The 13,253-nt window shown below is 43.1% G+C and overlaps 1 long non-coding RNA gene across 1 annotated transcript in view; it reads right to left on the bottom strand.

The window, feature by feature from the left end:
• LOC127467751 (uncharacterized) overlaps positions 1 to 12,685 on the bottom strand; it is a 41,474-nt gene extending 28,789 nt beyond the window's left edge. The window contains exon 1 of the long non-coding RNA XR_007903278.1: positions 12,391 to 12,685. This is a non-coding gene — a long non-coding RNA (uncharacterized LOC127467751). The remainder of the gene's footprint in view (positions 1 to 12,390) is intronic.
• Positions 12,686 to 13,253: the final 568 nt, after the last annotated feature.

Raw genomic sequence — 13,253 nt, 5'->3', positions numbered from 1 at the left:
CAGCACTCTCTGCTTTGTGACCTGCCACATCTGAGAAGCATACAGCTGTTTCACAGGAACCCAGATATTCAAGATTCCCGTTATCAATGCACATTGAAACTACAAGCATCTGGGACATGGGAAAAAGCAAGCAGTTTCCTACCATTCCAGCTGAAGATGGAGTTACTTAGCTTTACACAGAGCAAGTGCAAAATAACACCACGTGGGTGATGCAGACATGGACCAAATCTTCATTTAAGGGGGTGGGAAAAGCAGGGATTTTTCAACATGTTGAAAAAGTAAAAGCAGAAACTCAGAAAAAAAATTGATTTTTGCTGGTTTTTTCCTAACTTGGTGACGAGTTATGAGAAGTGTTCAGGCATTGAGGGCACTATGTGACTGAGAAGCTGCTCCTGGCTTCCCTGAGAAGTGAAGACATTGTCACGCCATGAAGCATTTTCTCTTTTTGATTATCACTAGTACAGGCTTCCATAGGGCGTTTTTAATGCTGACTCAGCACCTCAGCTGGCTAATAGTTTTTGTGGAAGCATTACACCATTTGAGTTTCCTTAGCACACTGTTTGCTAGTCTTCTGCAGATACTGAGGAAATACCTGTATCCATGCAGGATACAGGGAGGGAGAAGAGTTCATTGAGACCAGCCTGGCAGAAAAGAACTTGAGGATTCTTGTGGATGGAAAGCTGGAAATAAGCCATCAATGTACACTCACAGTTCAGAAAGCCAAACACATCCTGGGCTGCATCAAAAGCAGCATGGACAGCAAGTTAAGGGAGGGGATTTCACTGCCTTTGTGAGATCCCACCTGGAATACTGTGTCCATCTGGTGTCCCCAGCATAGGAAAGACATGGGCCTGGTGGAGCAGACCCAGAGGAGGGCCATGAAGATGATCAGAGGGATGGAACAGCTCTCCTACAAAGACAGGTTGAGAGAGCTATGGTTGTTCAGCCTAGAAAGAGAAGGCTTCAAGGGAGACCTTGTTGCAGCCTTCCCATACCCTAATGGGGCTTATAAAAAGGAGGGAGAGGGAGTTTTTATTAGGGCAGATAGTGACAGGTCAAGGGGCAATAATTCTAAACTGAAAGAGGGAAGATTTAGATTAGATGTTAGGAAGAAATTCTTTACTGTGAGAGTGGAAAGGCAGTGGAACAGGTTGCCTAGAGAAGTTGTGGATGCCCCATCCCTGGAAGTGTTCAAGGCCAAGTTGGATGGGGTCCTGAGCAACCTGGTCTAGTGGGTGGCATCCCTGCTTATGGTAGAAGTGTTGGAACTAGATTACCTTTAAGGTCCCTTCCAAGATGAACCAGTCTATGATTATGTTTCTGTAGTGTAAGAGGAATTTGGAGGTTCCTCCTCCATGGGCAAATTACATTGCTCATCACATGGGACCATGTGCCAGCACAAGAGCTTTGGAATAGAAGGGGCACATGGATTTTAAGAAGCATGACAGGACTTTTAATTTTTTTTTTAAACAGTTAAAATTTTGACAACAGAGAAAGGCTGTATTCAGAACACAGACCAGTCTTCCTCAGCCAGAATACAGTTCTCAGTTTGAAGACTGTAATGCTCTTGAGGTGAAAATGTTATATGATTTTAATAAGTGTACAAATCTGAATATCACTCAGTTGTAGGACTCTGAGCTAATTTTGCAGCAGACTTCCACTCAGTGTGGGATTAGGAAATGGAGACAAAAATCCTCCCATCCAGTCCTGCATAATGAAGACACCTCCTCCTTTCCATGCTGATGCTGGTAGGAAGTACCAGTTCCCAAGAGAGGTGAAGATAGGCTCATTACAGACTCTCTTCCTGATTCTGGGAGCTTAAGGTCTTGGCCTGCTGCATCCTTACCAGGGAGGGCCATAGCATGCCAAATTGGCCACGACCCAACTCTCCTGCTTGTGGCCAGACTGTGGCTCAGCTGCTGACCTGAGGAGAGCAGGGCTCCATGGGGAGGCCCAAAGGCTACCCCTCTGCCAGCTGGCCAATGGCCAAAGCAACTCCCTTTCCAAACCAAAGCCAGAAAATACTATGAAGGCTCTGACTCCAGCTTGAAACTAAACACAAAATTATAGAAGCTTCCTCTTGCTTTTTCACAAGGTTTTAAAACTGAGCAAGGTCCTGTGAAGCTCCTCAAATTATCCCTGTAAAATTTGTGTCTTTGTCTTTAACACAGTAGAGCTTAGGGGTGGGAATAAGGTTGAATTTATGATTTTGTTTAGGTTTTGACTGACAGTAAAACAAGACCAGGACACTTCTAAACTGAAGGGCCCAGAAGTATTAGAAAGCTTTAGCCACACTCACCTCATATTCTGGAAATATTTGTTTGGATTCTTTTCTGTTTGTTTGGTTGGGTTTTTTTTTGTTTGTTTTTTTTTTAACTGATTCAAGCTGAAGAAGACAACTATGCCATAAAAAAAGATTTCTATGCATAATTAGCAGGATTCCTTATTTAATCTAACTCAGGATTTAAAAAAAAAAAAAAAAGACATGAAAACACAGATTCTATATTTAGACTTAGGAGACAGGAAGAGTCCAGGATTGGACTTACCTGGATATCACATCAGGCCTCAGGTCCTTGACAGAGCTGGCCAAGATTTCCAACAGAACTGAGCACCACCAAGTGCAACCATGAGTTGCTGTTCTGGAAGCAATCTTGAAAGGGGATTAGGTGTTGGAAAGCATTTGGACAAGAGGCAGGAGGAATATCTTCTGATGGTTGGTCACATCTGGAACCTCACCAGGTACATGCCATCAGCAATTCTCTGGATGTCCACAGAAAACTGCCAAGCCCAGTTCTTTGCCTGACATTTCTCATGCTACCACACCACATACAACCATTCCCAGAGAAAATACATCAAAACACAAGACACACACACACACAAAACCCCCCAACAAAACAAAAATACCCAAACCAATGCTTGTTCTACTTCTGCTAGCTGGAGTGAACAAAATGAAATAGATCTTTGTGTATGTTTACTATCTGTGTGCTTCAGTACAGAACAAAAGGCAACTTTATGCTTAAAATCTTCCCTATAAATCCTGTTTAATTCATCAGAATGAAGGATTGGAGCGGGGACACATTTTCAAATGCTGTACTGGAAACTGAGCTACACATACATTTAAAGTTCAGGGTGTTTATATGACAGGCTTGGGACTTAGACTGACAAAGCTGATTATTTTTTCCTCATACTCAAGCAGACAAATGCTCTGTGTGCTTGTCCAGGGCCTGGGCCACAGCATCCAAGTGCAGGTCTTAAGTTACCCAGTCAAAGCAAACAGATTTGGGGTTTGGCTTCAGGCACCATCCAGGCTGAATTTCAGCTGGCTCTGCTTGAGGTCCACCTCCATTCTCTGTAGCTCTTCAGGCTCAGCACTCAGCCCTACTCTCCGTTCACATGCTTGGCCTCCTTCATCCTTGCAATTGGAGTTTCCAATGAGTGTCCAGCCTTCCACTGATGAGCCAAGGGCTGAAGCACCTCTCCTACGAGGACAATCAGAGAGAGTTGTGGTTGTTCTTCCTGGGAAGACCTTATTGTGGCTTTTCACTTCTGAAGGGGTCTTGGCTGTGCTGGGTTAATGGTCAGACTTGATCTTAGAGGTCTTTTCCAACCTTAATGACTATGATTATAAGAAAGATGAAGACAAATTTTCAGCAGGGCCTGTTGTGATAGGATGAGGTGTAGTGGTTTTAAACTAGAAGAGGATTGATTTAGATTAGATATAAAGAAAAAGGTTTTTATAATGAGGGTGGAAAACACTGGAGCAGGTTGCCCAGAGAGGTGGTGGATGCCCCATCCCTGGAAACATTCAAAGTCAGGTTGGACAGGGCTCTGAGCAACCTGGTCCAGTTGAAGATGTCCCTGCCTAAAGCAGAGCAGTTAGACTCAATGGCCTTTAAAGGTCCCTTCCAACTCAAACTCTTCTATAATTCAGCAAAAGGAACCAATCCAGAGAAGGTAACACTAGCTCAGATGTACAAAGGACAGGAAAGAAAGAAAATCAGGGAAACAGGAGACAAAAGAAAAAAGCAAATCCGCATCTAAGAGACTATTTTGTTTAGTTTCTAAAAGAATGCTTCTGGAAAAAAGATTTTTAGCTTTGGGCTTGGAGTACATAATGGGCAACTTCCTGTTTTTACCCCAAGGGTACTCCAGGTTAGGGGTTCTCATAGTTGGGGAATACAGAGAGCTGGTGGGCCTCTGAGGGGACCTGGAGACCACACCACTGCTCTGAGGTTGGGAATTCAAAGCTCTATGACAAGGAACAACATGGGGAAAAGCTGATCCAAGAAATCTGGGGATCAGTGGTGCAGCTTGAAGCCAGGCTCGTTCTGAGCACCAAACAGGCATGCTTTAGTTTGCAGAGCTCCCCAGACGAATTGCAATTTTGTACATCAGTTTACAGGCAGAGGAAATCCTCCTTTTTTTGGTTTCCACCCTCCCACATTTTCCTCCTTCTCCCTAGAAGTTTTTACCCTCACAGTAAGCCAAGCATCAAATGATTTCAATGTGTGGTTATGCTCAGAGAGGGCAGGGACCCTGGGGAAGCAGACAGGGTGGGGAATCCATGATTGTCACCTTTTCTTTTCCCCGTGACTCAGTTGCAGGCTGTTCCAACAAGACAAATGAACTACTTTCAATTCAAATCAATTTTTAAATGAAAAAGTTGTTAAAATCAAAATAAGTATTTTCACATTTGACCGTAAAGATTAAAGAAAGCAGATCTTTGTAAAACTGATTCAAGTGACCAGCAAAGACATCTGAAAGGCATTTTATCAGCTGCTGAGCAGTATTTACTTATGAAACTGTTCTAATTGTTTTGGAATGTGCACCCTGGCTGCTGGAACAGCTCACTCCTGCTGATACACTGAGCAAAGTAACACTGGCTCATAGGACATGCCACTTTTATACAGCATTCATTCTTCATCCTGAAGGTAAATAGCATAAAATTTGAAAAGAAAAAGCAGCAAATACCTCATAAACAGTGACTTTTGCAGAGTTGCCCTACATGTTTCCAAGAGCATCAACTCATCAGCAAAATTAATCATTGCCAAGACTGAAATCCTCACAGATCAGTTATTTAGAACTAAACCCATCCTGCAGCTGGGGATTGTGTGGGTGAAAACTTATTCCTGCTGCCCACTAAATCAGTGCTGGAGTCAATATATAGTATGGAAGAAGTGGTGTGTCCTGGCCACAATAAAGCCATGCTATTAGCTTGCAGTCTCACCCTCCCTTAGTAGTTAAGCACTGAAGGTCTTGGCAGATCAAAGAAAATCTGCTCAATCTTGCCTTAATCTTCTAAAACTGAAGCAGAACTCTGGTCTGCATTACACATGCCCAGGCTCAGTAACAGCCTACCAAAAAAACAAATTGGTAATAGCTCTGTCTTCAAGACAAAGCAATCCCAAATACTGAGTCACAACCTGGAAAGTGTAGTGGTTTGAATGGCACTCAGTCTCTCTGCATCACAAAATCCCAGTGTACTTTACCCAGCAGAGCTAGAAAAGCACAGAATAATTGCTATTATGCATGTTGATGTATAGAACATGGAAAATAAAGGACAAAGGACAAATCATCTTGATCCTCCTAGCATTGATGCAGAAGTGTGCCACTATAGATGCACAACAGCCAAGTCAGTTCCATTGGCCTGGGCCAATCTTTATAAACAGACTTGTAAACTTCACATGCTTTGAGTTGACTTCATAGGAAGCAGGAATGTCACACACCCCTCCTCCCACCCTCCCTTCCAAAGCCTGAGCTAACAAAATCCTTGGAAAAAGCAGCTTCAGACAAAAACAGGCCAGGCTTGGAGATAAACAGTCCTGTTCAGAGCCCGTGGACCAGGCCACAACAGTCCTTCTTCAGTACTGAGTTGTCCAACACAAGATAAGTGCTCTAATGTGTGTGATAGTAACCTCAAATTATCTTCTGCAGGAAACATTGCACACACACTGAAGTTTGTGCTTTGTGCAGACAAAAGGGCTGTGGTTTTTTAAAGAGCATGGTATTTGCTAAGAGGGCAGGTAGGATCTCCATTTGGGAGCAGGCAGGTCTTGGAGAAGGGTGAAGGTGAGACAGGGTTAGAGTCTCTCACCTGAGAGGGCTCTTCTCATTTCTGACTCATCCAACAAGCAAGTTTCTTGAGTTTTCTGACTGACATCCCATCCAGGTCTTCTTCTGCTCCACGAGGGAACTGTTTGCAGTTCTCTCTGCATCTCTTCTCCAGATCCAAACCATATAGGCAGTCCTCAACCTCCTCAACTTTGATTGCCACTTCAGCTGCTTCCCCTTTCCTCTCCTGCTGTCAGTCACAGCCTGCCTCTGCTGATCAGCTACATGATCCATTCCTGTTCTCCTTTCACCAGGACAAGGGTAAATGTCTCCTAATTTCCTGCTTTCCCCTGCCTTCCCTCAACCATCCACAGTTACCATTTCTTTTTGTTTTTTTTTTTCCTACAGTCAATTTTTTTTTTTTTAAACAGCTGGTTTGTTTTCTTACTGGAAAGCCTTTTTTGGCCTTAAGGCAGCATGAACTTCTCCCTGTTTTCTCCTGCTCAGAAGGGACATGACCTAAAGGTGAGAGCTTTGAGGCTGCAGAAGAGATTTCCTCGCACGACCTTTTTAATTCTTGGCCTCCATTGCTTCAGTCAACACCACAAGTGCCTTCTAGTATGACAATCACCATTTGTTGCTTAGGAATTAAACATTGACTAAACACATCATTCTGCATAGGCCATTGAACTGGAAGAATGTTTAGCGAGCTCAGCAGCTAAAGCTTTATTAACCATCTCTGGTGACCTTCTTCTTTGCCTTCTCCAAGGGCTTGAAGACTTTCCAAAGTGCTCCTTCTATAATCCACAATCCTTTTAAAGCTCTAACATCCCCTCCCCCACAAAAAAAAAAAGAAAGTTCTGCCAGCACATAGATGCTAACTTATCCATCCCACCATGGTATAAAGTTTTTAGTTCCACACTTCATGCTGTTCTGAGTTCTCTCCAAACCGGTTTAGCACCACCCACAGCACATCTACTGCTCCTTCTGCCACACCAGTAAGTTTGAGTGCTGCACTACAAGTAAAAAAAAAAAAAAAAAAAATATTCTTTTCCTTCCTTAAGCATGCTTGCAATGTTTAACAGTGCTCTAGAGCACAGGTCAGCTAAAGGTGTGTTGAAACAGAACAACTAACAGACAGGACAGCAAGTGGAGTTTTACAAACACCAGCAAATACAGTCATCCAACAGAATAACAGAAGTCCAAAATACCCCTGGGGGAGGATGCCCCCTCCTAAGGTATCAAAACCAGGGTGAAATGTGTCATGGGATAATTATATTCTGAACAGAAGTCTGGAAAGCCTACTAAAGTACCAGCTTCTCACTCTGGTGCTTAAAAGCAAGCAGGGAGAAAAGTGACACAAGAATTCCTTGCATTTTCTGAATTCTCCTCTTCCTTTACTTGGCACATACGAAAGAGAAAAGCACAGGAGACAAGAGCCCACATTTCCCTCAGATTCAATGCTATTAATACATCCTGCTCTCATCAGATCAGGAAGAAAAACTTTGATGAGTGTTAGGTGGTCTTTTGTGGCTGTTATTCAATAAAACCCAACAAAATAAGAGAGCAGCTCTACCACCTCCCCAAAACTGGACTCTGTTCCATTTGGTGGCATCTTGCCAATGTTAACAGTTTAGTAGGACAGCTAAGTGCTTTTGAAACTAAAATGCAGCTTTCAACACTATTCCTAGGCCAATCAGATCTGGAAAAAAACCATCAGTCTGAACACTGTCTCAGTTTGAAGCCAGAAGGCCATACCTAATTAAGCTCTCCTGGGGGACATGGCTACACGTGCCAGCTCCCTTTAGTTAGGAAAAGAACAACACCAGCATTAATGATGAGATTCTCTGGACAGAGCAGATGGACTCTGACCATCAGGAATCCAGCAAGACAGAAACGAGACAGAGGTCTAAGCATGGATTTGAGATTGAGGAGACACTACCTGCTGGCCTTTCTTCTCCTGTCCTACCATATACAGAAGTCTTCAAGAGAAGGAGGTGTGGTGCCCTAAGATGTGAAGAGATGGTATCTGGAAGCATGTACTTGAGCCTAACTTTGACCCTGGGGGTCCACATTCCCCAGGGGGGTGTGTCACAGGAAAAGCCAGGTGGGACAGCACCCCAGCACTTCATGAAAGGCATTCTTGAGTCTGCATGTGGGAGTTGGTTTCAGTCTGCTTAGACTAGTACCTGTATCAGACTACACAGTTGCAGTCCTCAGCACTTGAGCAGGAGTGTTTCTCAACCTTTAATGAATGTAGTGCAACACCTCTGTCATCTGGGCAGGTATAATGATCACCATGGTCATATTCAGCATATGAGAAGGTAGTCATGGTTTTCTTCTAAAACATAATGCAGGTTTTTCAGTTTGCCACTTCCAAAACTTTGTAGTTTTGGCAAGGGTTGAGACTCACGAAGAAAATCCCACCCATGGGTTCTGCAGGCACAAAGGGTGCATGAAGACCATTAAAGCTATAAATGCCCAAACAAAGCAAGACCCCAGGAACAGAACGAGGTAGCTGCATATCTCTAATAAAGCACATGGTAGAGACCTGGGGCACCACGCTGGTGAGCCTCTGGAATCTACCAACCCATGTCCCACGGGAAGCAGGAGGGACAGCAATACACACCTGTCTGGTCAATATTGCGTTTCAGTGGGCATAAGGACAGTAAGAAGGATTTTTCTTCTCTTTCCTAAAACACTCTAACCAAACACACACAGCTAGTGGGGCAGGAAAACAAGGATTTCAAGCTGGCTGATTGTTAGCCATCTACAAAAGCACACACATTACTGGGTACTCCAGTGTCCTCCTTTCCCTCTAAAAACCTTGCTCTAACAGCTTCCACAGCCTCTTCTGCTCCAAGAGTCATAGGACAGTAACAGAGTGGAGAACAAATTCACTGCTCAGTCCTTTCATTTCACTTTTGGGTAAGCCTAATTCCACTATAATCCTGACCTTGAGAAGCTGGTTCTCTAGTGCATTTATTAACACTGCCTGCATTATCCTTCAGCCTTGGAAAGAGGACAAACCTAGCCCCAAGACAGAAGGAAGGAACATGTGGAAGGGAAATTATACTACTTAAAAGTTCTTGGCAATAAATGCAAGAAGACAAGATTGTCATTATCTAGTTTATTGCCATAAAGAAGTAATTTTTTAGTAGTCTAGTTTTTAGTAAATCTTTCCAGAACATGGCAGTCAAGTAGCAATTTGAGAACACAATCCCCCTTGTGCACAAAATCCAGGTGATATGAAGATTATAGAATGGCTTGGGCTGGAAGGGACCTAAAAGCATGTCTAGTTCCAACCCCCCTTCCATTAGAGCAGGGTGTTCAAAGCCCCATCCAGCCTGGCTTTGAACACTTCCAGGGATGGGGTATCTACAACTTCTCTGGGCAACCTGTTCCAGTGCCTCACCACCCCCACAGTAAGAATTTCTTCCTAGTATCTAATCTAAACCTACTCTCACTTTGAAGTAATTCCTCCTTGTCCTGTTACTATGTGCTCTTCTAAAAAGTCCTCTGAAGCTTTCTTGTAGATTCCCTTCAGGTACTGGAAGGCTGCAATTAGATCACCCCAAAGCCTTCTCCTCTTCAGGCTCTCAACTCTCTCAGTGTTTCCTCATAAGATGGGCACCACCAATCTCTTTCCAGATTTAGCACTATGAAAAACAATTACTTGGCAGGAGTTTCTAGGATCCTCCAAATTACATAGACTCTATTATTGTAAACTGTCCTGCAGTAGCCTTGCCCTTCCTTTGTGGACATATTTCAGGAAACCTAACTGAGTTTTAGACTAATTCTGAATCTTAAAGCCTGGAGCGATATGTCTGGTTTCAAGTGCTTTTGCCAGCATGGCTGCACAGTGAGCATATCCAATGGACAGGGGCAAAACCAGTCTTGAGAAATACCAGTTCATCACTCCATATACATGGTTGTGGTGTGCAACCAAGGAGACAACCTGCTGAGACAGCCTCAGACAGTCCTGTTACTAAGGGCAGTTTTCAAGACAGATTTATGGAGGGTCAGAGGGGATTATCTTTGCAGTATGCTTTTTTTATTTTGGCAATGACCAAAGCACATTTTTCAGCAATATCCACTACCACACAGGATGAATTGGCCAATTCTGATGTTCAAAGTCACAATTCCTAAGAAAAGCAGAATTAGAGAAAAAAAAAAACAACCCTGTTGGTATTTAGGCTGTCATACTAGCAATCGTTATTTTTCTCAGGAGAAACACCTGGCACATTGTATTTTATTTGCTGCCAGTGTAGTCTTTCAAAAGATGCAATCAAACAAAATTCAGAACATTTACAAATGTGGAACTGCATTTAACATATCAGATGAACTTTGTACTGGATGTGATTCAGAGATTGAACTTTGTGTAATAATTTGTTCTGTCTCAAAAAAGCACCCCCAACGGAGAGCTTTATTTTCTGTTCCAAAGGGCAAGTTACAGCACCATCACTGCTGCATACCTTTCTTCCTCCTCCCTTTCCACTGCTTCAGCCTCTCTTTCTGAGGATGGTTTTTGTTTCTTTCTTGCACTTGTGATTTTAGGTTTGGCAATTTCAAGCTGGAAGAAAACCTAGAAATACCAAAACCCAACCCCTTGCTCAATTGCTATGAACAAAAAGAAAAGTGAATGCTCAGTAATAGAATGTTCAAGAAAAATATTTTTACTATCTTTAATCCTCATTTACACAGACCTTACCAAGTAAACACTGTGTTTTTCTCCACCTGATCTGCCAGAGGATGACTGATGAAGGGAGGAACACCCCCTAAGCAGTTTTATTTTCCTTTTCTTAAAGTCTATTGGCAAGAAGCAGCACGATAGAAAACAACTCAGCTATCGATTTCTTCTGTATGTTACATTCTCGAGTGTTCAATCCAAGAGGAATTTGTATTAGTTACAAACACATCTGAAGTGCCAAGGTGCTGTGCCCCACAGCAGAGTGAGGGCCTGGGGGGACATGGTTGGGCCAGCCATTTGTCTGCCCCTCTGCTGAGCCACCCAAACAGCATCTGCCACAAACAGTATCAAAACTTCCTTGTGATTATAAGAGATGAAACACCAAAGGCTCCTACGACTCTGATCAAACATTGAAATTGCCCTTTCAAACCCAAGCATGAGATACCATCTGGGCTTTGCACAGACCAGCCAAGCTTTTAGGCCATTTCAGTGAAAACTGAAAGCCTTTGCATGAAGACCAATACATTGTTCAGCATCTCCTGAGTCACCAGATCCCTTTCAAAAGTTCATCCATCTGCCTCAATGTCTGTGCTGGCACTGTCATACAGTTTCCACTTCATGCAACTACCCACTGGCTTGCTTGATGTTCTAGTGCCTGAGGTACCATCAGTCACTTCCTTTCTTCCACCCAGACACTGCTCACTACAGATAAAGCATGAGAAAACTACCCTTGTACCAGTTCCAAATTAGAACACAGGCTAAGAAATCGTATCTTGCAACAAAGGGGGTTGTTTTATTTTTAAACTACTGAAAACAAAAAATCATCACAAAACAGACCAGAGAAACATTCACCCCTCTGAAGTGCTACCCAACTTACAACCGTATGCAATTTGAGCCCATAGGTTATACTGAAAACTTTAATCCACAAATTTGGCCATGTAAGTACTTCTGCCACAAGCATGTGCTCCCACTGGTTGCTGAAAGGAATGGTACCAACTCACTGAGGCAGAATTTTTTGTTGAACCTGCAGACATCAACCTATACAGCTACTTGTACGTCAGTAGCTTCTCCCTTGAGCAGGCTCTGCATCATCCCAAAGCTCTTCCCCCAAGGTATATTTACTTCTGCTGCAGATAAGAGACATACAAGAAACAAACCATTTTCTACTCTAAACAACCTTCAATTTTAATTTAAAGCAAATCTCTGAATGGAGATTCCTTAACAGATAATTAATCGAGTTTGAAAGTATGATTACCTTAACAGCTTATCCATTCAGCAAGATACCTGTTTAATGATCCTGGTCACACTCACCATCTTTTCTAGGAGAATCCACTTTGTCTTGACTTTAGGCAGTGGCACTGCTATCAGCTGAGCAGAGCAGAAACAAGCATTAAACTCTGATCCCCAAGAAGAGCATCTGGGCTCACCAACCAGCAGTAGTTCAAAACTCACTTGGCTTCTTTTTCCAGCATTTGCTCACCTGAGACCTCGACAAACTGATCCTGCTTAGTACATTTAAATTGGAGAGAGGCTTTTTGGTTAAATGCTTGTATAGCCTAATGCAAGTGCCTGGTGTGCCACCTATCTGATCAGAAGAATCAGTGGCATTCCCATTACTCAGCTCCAGAGCCTGACAGCATTTGCCTCACCTTCCAGCTACAGGTGAAACAAGAGCAGTTGGCAGCATACACCAGGTTTCAAACTGGCTTTCCTTCAGACAGCATGGAAGAGTTGATCCTCCACAGCTAAAAAAAAAAAAAAAAAAAAAAAAAATGAAGATTCAGTACCCCCTAAGAGGCAAATACTAAGCCACATGTAATTCAGGAACGATCCTGTTTGAACAGCTAATCACAGGTTTGTGGCAACAGTGAAACTCTGCATAAAGGGCGTGCATAAATTTGTCGTAGAACATGCATCTAGTTTTTTGTAGTCTCATATGCTTCAAAAAAGTATCAACTTCATGCATCATACTCAGTGTTGCACCTGAAGTCCCCTCAGGTATATGATTTTCCTTGCCTAGGGCAACAGTATACGGAGGGGGGAAAAAAATAGTCACACTGCTACTGCAAGCAATTTAACCATCAACTTTTTTACACACTGGCAGCTTATGCCAGACACATTAGACTCATGTGGCATAGGTATTCTGCAAAAACTAGTGGCACACTCCCTGCCTACAGCACATTGCAGATAGATTACTAAACCACTGTGTGTCACTGCTAATATAGTCTGGCTTGTAAACACTTACCTCGAGGTCTGAGACAACAGGTAGGAACAGTAGTGATTAAGTTCGGAATTCCCAGCTCTACCTTTAGAATTAAAGGTAGACACACCCCGCTCAGTCACTACTGTCTGCAAACATTAGGGAATCAGGGCCATCCATTCTCTCCACCCCAGTACTCCCACATCCTCAAGACAGGCAAGCTGAAAGTAACTCAAAAGCAGTCTCTCTGATCTCACTGGGTTACAAGCATCCAACATTAGCGAAGGCTCCAGGAGTCATTATCAATGTTTT

Source organism: Manacus candei, unplaced genomic scaffold (assembly GCF_025592945.1).
Source record: "Manacus candei isolate 608988 ecotype Guabito, Panama unplaced genomic scaffold, ASM2559294v1 h1tg000014l, whole genome shotgun sequence".
NCBI classification, from domain to species: Eukaryota; Metazoa; Chordata; class Aves; order Passeriformes; family Pipridae; genus Manacus; species Manacus candei.
The sequence above is the reverse complement of the archived record's forward strand: the minus strand, read 5'-3'. Positions and strand labels throughout refer to the sequence as shown.